We start from the raw sequence: 12,468 nt of genomic DNA, 5'->3' as shown, positions 1-12,468 counted from the left end.
CATTTCTGCCTCTTTGTCATGTTCAACCCCTGAGCTAATCATTCTCAAAGTCGAGTGTGTATTAGCATCACCTGGAGGGCTTCCTAAGACACTGGGACCACACCCCTGGGTGTGGGTACAGGCTGAGGTTTGATTTGTAGCAAGTTCCCAGGGGAGACTGATGCTGCCAGGGTGACAACAGGCTTTGAGGTCTGTGGGCTAAGCTAGTTAAAATCCTCCCTTCAGTTTTGCTTTGCTTTGTTTTGTTTTTAAGGTTTATTTATTTATTTAAAAGTCACAATTACAGAGAGAGAGAGAGAGAGATCGATCTTCCATTTACTGATTCACCCCCCACTTGGCCACAACAGCCCGGGCTGGTACAAGCTGGAGCCAGTTAGGTTTAACCTAACTCCACTGCCCTAAGGCTCCACTGCCCAACACTAAATCGTGCATCATGATTCTTACTCCATGGAGATTTGGTGAGAATTGAGTGAGATAAAGTATGAAGGTATTTCAAAAACTTTGGGGAAAATGAAATTAAAAAAAAAAAAAAAAAAGATTAGCGGGGCCGGCATTGTGGCGCAGCAGGTTGAACTGTCGTCTGCAGCATGAAACTACACTTCCTACCTGTCTCCCTGCTGATGTGCCTGAGAGGGTAGTGGAGGATGCCCAAAGTGCTTGGGTCTCTGCACCCACATGGGAGTCCTGGATGAGGCTCCTGGCTCCTGGCTTAGGCCTTGCCTAGCCCTGACCGTTGGTGACTGTTTGGGGAGTGGACCAGTGGATAGAAGACCTCTCATTCTCTTTCTTTCTCTCTCTCTCTCTCTCCCCCTCTCTCTCTCTGTACCTCCACCTTTAAATTAAAAGTAAAATTAAATGTTTAATAAATAAATAAATTCTTATAGGGGTGCAAAAAATTTTGAAATCCATGTGTAGTTTTTTTTTATAATAAACATCTTACATGAACATTTTGAAAACTCCTAGTATCCATAGATTTCAAAAAATTTTGCACCAAAATGAACTTATCTATTAATTATATTTCCCACAAACGTTTTGAAGTATGATCCTACAAGAATCTGTATAATCAGAGGCTCACATTCAGGAAATTTGAGTTGAAACCATGTATTTTCAATTCAGCCATAAAATACAGCTAAAGCATTTCTTTCATGGGACTCTTCCAACTCAAGCAATTAAATCTTCTTGTCAGGAATTCTGGTTTCTAAGTTCAACTATTTTTATGGACAAAATGATAAAATAATAGAATTGCATGATCGGTAGCAGTTAAAAGTTTTCGTACAGCTAAATAGTCAAACATTTTTGTTTACTTACTTTATTCAATAAAGGAATCAAAACAGTTGAACAGGTGGCATGTATCATTCCTCAACTTGTATATTTGGCTTTTCCTAAATTGAATTATTTGACTAAAACAAGCTACATCCAGACTAAAAGAGAAGTTGAAATGAGATTCTCATTTTCCTTGTCAGCTCGTGGCTGTAGCTTTCACTAGGATGCTCCGAGGCCCGGTGAGATCCCATTTAATTAAAGCCCATTCGTTCTGACTCCAACTTGCCCACCATCTCTCTCTGTGGCCTCGATCTGTGCTGTTTCTTTACCCACTAGAAGGGCTCAGGGGGCTGTTAATGCAAGGAATCAATGATCAAAAATTAATTTTAGAGCCTGTGGTAAGGGTGCATTAACATGAACCGTGCAGCTTGCCTCGTGGAGAAGCTGAGCAGCCCAGCGGAGATTTTCCAAAGGATTTGAGAGCAGAGTTTTGCAGATAGATGTATCTTGAGAATAATGATGCATGTCACTAATAACCTAGCGCTAAGTTATCAGCCTAAATTGGAGACTTCGCAGAGGAATACACAGCCTCTGTAATTTCCAGTTTGGTGTAATAATATGGAAATGGCTTTTGGTGCCGGGATTGGATCAGCCTAAATGAGCTGGAATTGATAGCTGCCTGTAATACTAGGGGCAGGAGAGAGTGATCACGTCTGTGTCCTTGCTGACTTATCTAGGGCTCTCCAGACGTGACAATTTTAAGGAGTGAGCCTTTAAATGTGATATGGAAACGCACTACAATATCCCGCGGCACAGGGCAAGGTACTTCTAAAATTGCCTCAACAAGGATACGGAATGGGAGCGTCCTTTCCAGGCAGGGAAAGTGCTTTTGTTCCCTTGAAAAACAAAAAGAAATGGTAAGTTTGGAAAAAATGTAATGGGGGTATTCTGGGAGAATGGATTTTCATGAAGCAGAGTGACCTTAGCCCGTCCCTTAAAAGGGCCCTCTGGCACGGCCCACTCTGAGCCCTGGAAGTCATAGCATTCCAGGAAAAGCTGGTATCTTCACCTTGCCTTTCAGAAACCACACAGTGACCCTGGAGAACTAGCCTGTTGTTCCCACCAGGGAAATGTTGAAATGCTGGAATTGGAAGCCAGTGGCCAGGAACATAGGAAACAAAGAGGTTCTTTTATTTCTATGTTATAGACAGCAACTCCAGTGTTGTCCAACAATTCATTTCACATCTAAGTCATCAGGCATCCATCCATCATCAGGAATTATGGAACAGCAGCAAGTTTAACCTCCATGGAATCGAGCCAGAAGAAGGTGTTCTCCAGGCATGAAAAGTTCCCTATGAATAAAAACAAACAAGTACAGTTTCTCATGGTCCATCCAGCTCCTGCAGGTTGCTTCAGTCACATCTTGGTGGCCAATCTGTGCTTCACACAAGCACAAGTGAGGGCAAGTCCCTCACGACACCACCCACTCACTAATGTCCAATATGCTTTTGCATGTGATGTCCCTTGAACCTGGTATGTTCTTCCCCATGGTGCCCATCTGCTGAGCTCAGCCCTGCAGGCCCAGTGCAAGTGCTTTGTTTTTGATGTCCTGTTCCAGGTACTCTTGCCATGTACCAAATCACACCAAAACTTAGTGGAACGAAAGAAGACAAGCAAGGATGGCTTGTCTCCCCTCCTCAGTCAGCCATGACTCAGATGGCTGGGGGCTGGTAATTTGCAATGGAGGATCCACTCCCTAGACAGCTTCTTCGCTGACATGCTGCTGCCTTGGTGGAGGTGACTGAGGGCGGAGGCCTGTTGGTATTGTCAACCAGAATGTCTATGTGTGTCCTCCCTGGGACAACAGCAGTACAGTAGTCAGACATTCCAATGAACAAGGTGCCTTCCTCAGAATTCTTGTGGTTCTCTGCTACATTCTACCACTCCACACAGTCATGAACTAGCCCAGAGATTCATGGGGAGGGGACACAGACTTTGCCTCTCCACTAGGAGACAAGTCAGAGAATTCTGAGCCTGCTCCTCCTCTGATCATTTCCAGACAGGGAGGGTACTTTCTCATTTGCCCACCCCTGAACCTTGCGATCTCTATCAACATTCCCTTCTGGCTGTGCTGTGTGGTTGTTTAACCCACTGGCTGTCACGCTAGACCTTGACTTGCTCATGGATGTTGTGTCTACAGAGCCTGGCAAAGCTCACAGGTGACATTGGGTACAAAATGCTTGAATGAAATTCCTCCAATTATGGTCCAAAGGAAAGGACTGTGAGGTTGAGACTCCAAACACACAGAGAACCCCTTCTACTAAAGGTTATTGGACCCCAGAACCAAACCGAGCCCTCTGTGCTGTGGGCAAGAACACTGTTGCTGAGTAGAGGACCTGGGGACTGAAAGAATGCAGGCTCAGCTCTTGGTTTAATTGTCGGTGGCCACAGCAGCCTTCGTCCTTCCCAGGGATACATAAGGAAACACAAAATACATGCCCTGGTCAAGCTTAGGGTCTTAGGAAGGAGCAGACCTCTGAGTGCAGATGTAGCTGGGGAAGGAATAATGTGGGGCACAGGAAAGAGGATTCGTGCAGACTGGGCACCATAGAAACTCTACCATTGGCACAGCAGTACCTGGATTAGGCATGAAGGAATGGACCCCGATATGAACAATGCTTTTATACAAAACTAATCTCTTCACAGAGGCTGAGGTTAAGAATCTGCTGTGATAAGCAGCAGTATTTTTCCATCTGTGATGGACTGAATTGTGTTACCTTAAAATTCATATGTTGAAGCCTGATGCCCCAACATGACTGGTTTAAGTACCCTTTAATTAGGTCCTTAAGGTTAAATGGGGTGGGCATCTAGGATGGCTAAGAGGCCTGATCTGAAATAACTGCTGTCTGTGTAAGCAGAGGATGAGACACCAGGAATGCACCAATACAGAGAGAAGGTCACGGGAGGACACAGTGAGAAGGTGACCATCTGCAAATCAAGAAGAGAGGCCAACCCTGCTGGCATCCTGCTCTTGGACTTCCAGATGTCCAGCCTGCAGAACTGTGAGAAAATAAATACTGGTTGTTTAGGCACCCTGTCTGTGACTCTGTGATATGACCATCCTAGCAAGCTAATAAACCATCTAAGGTTCTCAGTTTAAAAGTCCGGGGCGGGGGTGGGGGAGGCAGTCTCCATTTAAATCCATTCCTTCGTTCTTCATTTACTGAAGATTTATTTGTGCCAGGCATGGTCTTGATTCTGGTGCCCAGTTACAGTGGAGGACAATATGATCCTGTTCTCAAAGAGCTCACGGTTTGGTAGATGGTGACTGACAAGGACAAAAGCACAGGCATGGTATGTCACGTGGTCACATGGTGATGCATGATGTGGGCACCGAGTATGAGGATGGGTCGTTGGCACTTGAGATCAAGTTGAGATGAGAAGTCACTAAAAAATGACATTTGAGCAGGAACCTCTTAGTGAGAAAACAAGCATTAAAAGTGTCAGGAGGAAGGATCTCAAAGATGGAGGGTGCAGCCTAGTCGGATGACACAAGGCGAGAGTATGATGGGAGAAGAGCAAGAAGGCAGTGAGTCTGAACGGGCTGAGAAGGCGTGAGCAGTGGGTGAAGTGACAGATGCTCAGGACCCCTGTTATCTGTTATGCTGAAACCTAAATTTATGCCAACATTTGAGGATTTCTGGTGCCCAGAGGAAACAAAATAAGGAAAGCAGCCCCTTTAGATTAGCCTGTCTTAATTAGTCTTCTTTTTGTGCAGTGAGTTAACTAAAAAGCAGCAAAGTATTAAGGTGCTCAATAAATGCTCATGGAATGAATGAATTCATGACCACGTGAACTAATCAGCTCTACAATCATCTATCCAGACATTTGGAACAATCTCAGTTTTAAAATGTTTATATTTATCAGACCATCTATGCCAGGCTTCAATTCAGAAAACACAGTCAATAAATTGTCCAGGGTAACCTGTATTTCTTCTGCAGTCAAAGGAGAAACAGGCAAATCCAGGAAATTTGGTCTGAGGAGTTACCTACCGTTCACGAAACAGAACAGCAAGCACCACCAGGGAAGTAAGAGGCACAGATCACCGCGCGGCCACACTCCTCTTGCCATGCCCCACCTTTTCCTGGGAGCCAGGCGCCTGCGTCCTGGGGCCCACGTGACCTCTAAAACAGGAGTGCTAAGCCAATGTGTTACAAATACCAAACTCCTGAGCCCTACCCCACCCCAATCTGCTCTCCTCAGCTTCCCCTTCCCAGATCCACTCCTTCCATCCCGTTCCTCAGACACCAAACCTTGGAACCACCTCTACCTTTTCTCCCTGTGGTCCATCCAGTCAGAAAGCCCTGCCGGCTTCTACCACCCCAGACCCAGCTCCTCTCCCACGTGCTCCACTGCAAGCGTCCTCACCGGTTTCCTTTCGTCCAGTCTCACCCCTGCCTTTTAAATCAGGGCACATGGGCATGGCCACCTCCCTCCTCTGCTCAACCCCTCCATGGCTTCTTCGTAGCAGGCTAACATCCCAAAAGCTGATCACAACTCAGCAGGCCAACCTGAGCCTCCCTCAGCCACATCTCCAATCTGATTTCCCGCCACTCAGCTCCTCACCGACTCCACCTCAGACCCATTCCCCGCCCAGCCTTCTGGTACACTCCGCCTAAAGGCTCTGTGTTTGCTGCTCCCTCAGCCTAGCTCCTCCTTCCCTTGATATTTTCCATAATTCTTTTAGGACTGGGCGCAAATGTCACCTCACCGGAGCGGCCTCTCTTCCTCCTCAGTCACCTTCCACTCCTTTATCCTGTTGTCTTTTTCTCTCCTGCCCCTTATCTCCACTGACATTTTATGAAGGGTTTGTCTATTGTCTGTCGACTTCGCCTGCAGTGTGTGTGGCGGCCGCCACGGCATTGCAAGCACCAAGAGCAGCATCTGGCGTTGTAGACGGCACTAAATACATACCTGTGGAATTAATTTGCGGCAGTGCAGGGAAGCTCCTGGAGCACCTTGAGCCCAGTGCACCTGTCTGCAGAACCCAGATGACCCTTCAGAGCAATCAGGCTCCAAGTAGTCACTAACAATAGAAAAGTATCTCAGTTCAAGGACAAAAGAAGATGACGTCATCCCTGCACTACGCTGTAGGTTGCTTTTGTTTCCATCTTGGTTGGTGACACCCAGGACTATTTTATGTCTCTGCATTTCCAGGACTTAAAAGTGGAGCTAACAGGCACTCGATAAGTGTTTTCTGAACTCACACACAGCAGACAAGCAGTAGTACAGAAAACGGCTGTTTCTCACCTTATGTGAAAACGAACCAGTGACACTGTAGCCCCAATTTCACTCTACAAACACTTCACTGACATGCTCATGTCCCTCGCCAACCTCCTCTGTGGCTCATCTGGAAGGCAAGCGAAGGTATTCCTCGCCTGGGTTTAACCAGATGGGGCCAAAGGAAAGAGCATCTGAATCCTATTACCTCCCCCAGCACAGCCTCTTGCCCAGCCTCCCCCAGTGGCATGGTCTATAGGGCCCCAGCTGCTCGCTCAGGGCTGGCATCTCTCCCTTGACAGACCAGAAAGAAGACATGGTGCCCTCTTTATCCTGTGCTTACACAGAACTTGTAGGGAAAGTACTGCTCGTGTTTGTGACAATAGCACTTAATTTACATGTGACATTTCCTGTGTTTTAATGTTACCACTCTGCCACTCAGGTGGGGTGCTCATTACATAGATCCCAAGGGATTGCGCCTTCTGCACTGCCTTGTGCCAGACTGGCTCTGCTGTAATGGGTGCTAACGAAGGGCACAGTGAGACAGGAGATGCTGCTCTGGGTTTGAAAGAGTTCAGCCAAGACTCCCTAGGCATGGTACAAACATTAGGAGGAATTATTAACCCCACTTTACATAAAGAGGGGCAGTGTTTGATTTCTTTAGCAATGGCCTCTTGCAACCATTTCCAAATGTAATTACATTGGCTGGAAATGTCAACTGGCACAATAAAATTACCAGCACATTACATAAGACAAACAAAAAGGAACAATACTTCACAGAGCATGTCTAGTGCAAGAAGAGTTTCCTCTGCATCTGACTGTTGCTCTAACTGGGGGTAAAACTGAGCATTCCACTGGGAGGAAATGCAAGACACAATTCAGCACGTCTTTTAGGGGCATGGAGGAAGGCTCTCACCATCTCATGAACATAACTTGTGTAAGTGGGTCTGCCAGGAGTAAGGAGACATAAGTAAGTCAGGGAGTAATGGATGCCCCTCTGGCATCCATTGTCTAAGAGAGACAAGGGACAACTAAACTTTTACCACACACCAGCACCTGTGCACCTGGCATTGTGCTGGTACAGGCACACACCTGCCCCCCTTCAACCCCTGTGGCACTCACTTCACCAAGGGCAGAACTGTGGCTTCAGGCAGCAGTGGGAGCTGGGTCTTGGACTTGGAGTTCTTTCTGTCACTCATGGCTGCTATGACCAGGCCAGGCCAGGGGCCGGCACCCTCCTCCCCAGGAACTCCAGTTCGTCAGCCCCCCAATATTACAGAGCTGTCCCTAAGTCCCAGCAATGCTCGTCTCAAAAAAGGAGCACTCTGAGGCTGAGGCGTAGAGTAGCCTCCTCCCTGCCACCAGGCCCGCAGTACCCATCCTCTTCCCAGCATCTTTCCTGGTCTGGCAGCGTGGTTGGGGATATGAACTCAGAGGTGCAATTGCCCAGGTTTGAAGCCTAGTTTCTCTGCTTTTAAGCTAGATGATTGTGAACCACAACTGAATTAACCTTAGTGTACCTCAGTTTCTTCACTGCTGAATGGGTTTAATAATATCTACCTCACCTTGCTGTTAAAGGCATTGAATATCTCACTACATATTTATTTTTTTTAAAAAGATTATTTATTTGAAAGGTAGAGTTATAGACAGAGAGAGGGAGAGACTGAGAGAAAGGTCTTCCATCCACTGTTTACTCCCCAGATGGCTGCATCGGCTGGAGCTGAGTGGATCTGAAGCCAGGAGCACTGCCAGGTCTCCCAGGTGGGTGCAGGGGTCCAAGTACTTGCTTTCCCAGACCATAACAGAGAGCTGGAAAGGAAGAGGAACAGCCAGACTTGAACCAGTGCCCACATGGGATGCCAGTACTGCAGTTGGAGGCTTAGCCTACTATGCCACAGTGCTGGCCCCTCTCACTACATATTTCAAATTCAGAACAAAATAACCACTTGATAAATATTGGATATTGTCATTTTTTTAAACTAGTATTAAATTGCTTTAGTGGTGTTATCTACTTGCATGGTTTTGACCATCACCTTTACCTGGACATACCGTGATCTCTTTCTATCTAATCCCCTGCCGCAGCTGTGGGACAAGTCTGCCTGAAGGGGGCGCTCCTGCTCAGCGCCAACTGAATCAGGTCAGGCAGGGTGATCCTGACATATTCTGCACAAAGGACCAAAGCATATGCGCCAATTTAGCTTACAGGGTTCTGAAGTATCCATGCTTACACTGAGAACTTTCCTTTTTGAGTTTAAGTGGGTATGAACAGCCAATGCCAGTGAAAAACCAAGAGCCTAGTCAAGAGCTGAGTCAGCAGTTTAAGGACAGAGACTGTGCGGAGTAGGAGCAGGGCCCAGGGAAAAGTGCTCAAAAGAGAATAATCTAGGCTTCTCAAGCACCCATGCTGCTGCCTCCCTGACCTGCCAGTCAATTTAATTGTTTAAAATTTTATTCATTTATTTGAGAGGCAGAGATAAACAGAGGAGCGTGCGGAGTTCTCCCATCTGCTGGTTCACTCTCCAAATGCCTACAATGGTCAGGGCTGGGCCAGGCTGACGCTAGCAGGAAGTCAATTACGTGAGCCATTACTGCTGCCTCCCAGGGTCTGTACCAGCAGGAAGCTGGAAACAGGAGCCACAGCAGGGATTCAAACCCAGGAACTATGATGTATGTGGCTTGCTGGTGTCTTAACCGCCAGGCTAAATGTCTGCTCCTCCCCTGTTGATTTCAATCATCACACCCTGCTGATTCGACTGCTACCAGGTGTTTCCACCTGGGTCTTCTCTGTTTTATTCTCACTGCCCCTGTTTGGTTTCAGCCCTCCTTTATCTGCCTCCAGGATTCTTCCAATAGCTGGTGTCTAAATGTCCTTATCCAGCCCCTCCTACTGCCTACTGCCAAAGGGTCTGTATAAAACACACTCAGAGAGTTCAATTCTGCCTTCATAACAAAACTCCTGGAAATGTCTATTTTATTATTTAATAAAATCCAGTGTCTTCAGAGTTTCTAACATCCAGTAGCAAATTGGCTGCTCACTGCCCTGGAACACGTTATCATGCTTTCATTAAACATTTATCGAGCCCCGCTGTGTTTCAGTACCATAGCAGGTAGTAGGGACTTAAGGATGAAGACTTGGTCCTGAAACAACAGGAGGTCCCAGCATCACAGGGGAGATAGACAGGGACCAAAGGAAATGTGTGTCTAGAAGGTGTGGGAAGGATCCAGTCTGTGTGATTGGCAGTGCTGGCTTAGAAGAAGTGACTCAATTAAATTGCTATCAGCATTGAGGACTTCATTAATTGCTTAATCACTTTTATTAAGTGAACACATCCAAAAGAGAAGGGAGAGCCACTGGGTTTAGGTGTAAGAACAGACATAGGATGGTGTTGTGTGCAGGGGTCAAAAGTCCAGTATCTTTAGCAGTCATTGGCATTGGTGGGGGAGGAAGGTGCAGTGTAAAACCAGAAGGAATGGTATGGATTGCCTGCCCGGCCTTTCAAAACCCTGTGACAGACCCCAGTAGCTCAGCAGGGCAGGCTTGACCCCTTTGCAGTCAGCCCTAGAGAAGGCACTAAGGACGCAACCTTCACATCCAACATGCTGTTCTTGCCTCTCGAAGGAGCTGTGCGTCCCAGGGAGGGAATCACAAATTCTTTGAGTCTCTGCCTTCTGCTTCAGAAACTGACATACCAATTCCCACCTCCCGAGTCCCGTGGCATCCACAATGTTGGAACTGGTTTTCCATTATTGAATGCTCTCTACATCAAGAAAAGCAGAGCCAAGGCAACAACCACAGAAAGGTTTCTGACTCCAGCAGAATTCCCCACTCACAGGCGGAGTTCACCTTTCTAGATAAAATGCGAATCATAATCAATGGTGCCTGGGCTCTTCTGAGTTCCAGGCCACTTTCTCCCGGTTACAGCTGCCTATAGACAACACAAATTCGTGTTCTCCAAGTGAACCCATCCTTGGCCCACTGCTTTCCCAATGGCTAGGAAATCGGTCTTTGAAGATAAGGACACACCCCTGCAAGTGCACACGCACATTTCTACCCTCTTTGGCAAAAAAAAAAAAAAAAAAGCCTTAAGGAAAAAAAAATGTTTTCAAGATGTGATCATGAAACTGGTAGGATCTTATAATCTCAAGGCCAAGAATAAACACAAACATACACAGACACAAAAGGAATTTCACCCACTATTATGGAACCACAGCAATAAAAAAGCTGTTTCCTGAACAACATAATAGCTAAGCCATGTGACCTTTGTTGCCATGGAAGAGCGAGAAAATCTGTAAATTAAATCAGTCAGAATGGCGAACCCGAGAGGCACCTTCTGACTGAGACCTTGGGCGGCAGGGCAGAGGGTAAGGCTGGGAAATCAAGCAGAATTGAAGCTCCCCTGGGAAAGCAGCCGAGAGTGGGATGGGGAAGTGTTTATAAGCGGCTCCACATCTTCCCTGGCTCGCACACTCTGGCTTCTCCATTGTGTCCTGCACTTGTTGGATGTTTGGCCTCTGCACCATGGCTCTGGAAATGCTCTGATGTAATTACAACATGTGTACGTTGTCTGCACCTCTAAAGGGGAGCTCCAAGCTATGAGGGTGGGTTAGGATTGAAGGCAAACAGGTTCATAATTTTGTAATGCTCAAATGCATTTGCTTCCAGTGTATTCACCTAAGCAAGAGCTGGGCCTCAGATGTACCTGGGTAAAGAGCAGGCCACTCGCCTCCAACCTTTCACATTGAGCTGAGCTGGAGCTCGGACACTACGACACTATTCATATGTGTTAAGAGGCCCCTTATCCCAAGTGGCCAGAAGTACTGAAGTTTCAGATGCTACCAAGGGGTGGAGTAAGGTGATGTCAGGCACCCCCAACTCTCTTCACCCCTATAGACCTATTTGAGTCTCCAGTTTATTAGAATGCTGCCCTGAAATGGGTTCCATTCATGACCAAATTGTAAGAAAGAAAAGAAGATAAAAAGTCCCAGGAGGAAAATGACTTTGGAGTCAGTGCCACAGCCTATGGCTCAGGGGAGAGGTTAGGATTCTGCCTCGGTCATCTTCCTGGAATGCAAGTGCCTTGGGAAAATGATTTGGGGTATAGTCAGGATTCCAGCAGGAAATGATAGAACACTCAAAGGAGGAAATTGGTGGGTAATATAATGAAGGAACTATGTCCAAAGATGCAGGTAGTTAAGGAAACAGGAATTGTGAAGTCTGCTTTGGGGTGGCTGCTGCCATCCACCAAAGCTTAAAGGATAAGGGAGTGAGCCTTCCTCAGAACTGAAGGAAACTGGTAGGACCTAGGGAGGATTAGGTTTCAGTGGAGGAACCACTCTCTGCCAACCTGCATCCTAGCAGGAAGAAGTCCCTAGGAATGAGCTCCCTTTCTTCTCTGCCTGGGATCTTCAGCCAGTGCCTCTCACTGGCCAAACCTGCCAGGGATCCAGAGAACAAAACAGCCTACTTCTGTCTTCTGAGTAGCCCCATAAGGTTGGCAAGTCTCTGGATCTACCAAAATGGCAACAGGGTGCTTTACAATGGAGTAGCCCATGGGGAGGAGATAGTGAGCACTAGGACTTCAAGGCTCCCGGGCGGCCTAGGGGATGACTGTAGCAGTGGCTCCTCTGAAGGATGCTTGGTGGCCGTCACTGTCTGAGTCCAGCTTCTAAGGGTAGAAAGGCACCCTTAGAGTGCCTTGACCAGGACTGACAAGTTGACCCTCCAGGGGAATCTCATGCATTCTGAAGACCAGGCAATAGGGCGCAACAAGCCCATTCTGCACAGGTCCAAGCAGTAAATATGTTAGGCTTTCTGGGCTGTAGCATTCTCATTCACAACCACTGAAGTCATTCACTGAGCACAAAACAGACCCAGGAAATAAGTAAACAAATGGGTGTGTCTGTGTTCCCATCAAATTTTACAAA

The sequence above is a fragment of the Oryctolagus cuniculus genome, chromosome 7 (assembly GCF_964237555.1).
Source record: "Oryctolagus cuniculus chromosome 7, mOryCun1.1, whole genome shotgun sequence".
Lineage (NCBI taxonomy): Eukaryota > Metazoa > Chordata > Mammalia > Lagomorpha > Leporidae > Oryctolagus > Oryctolagus cuniculus.
Note: the sequence above shows the minus strand (reverse complement) of the source record.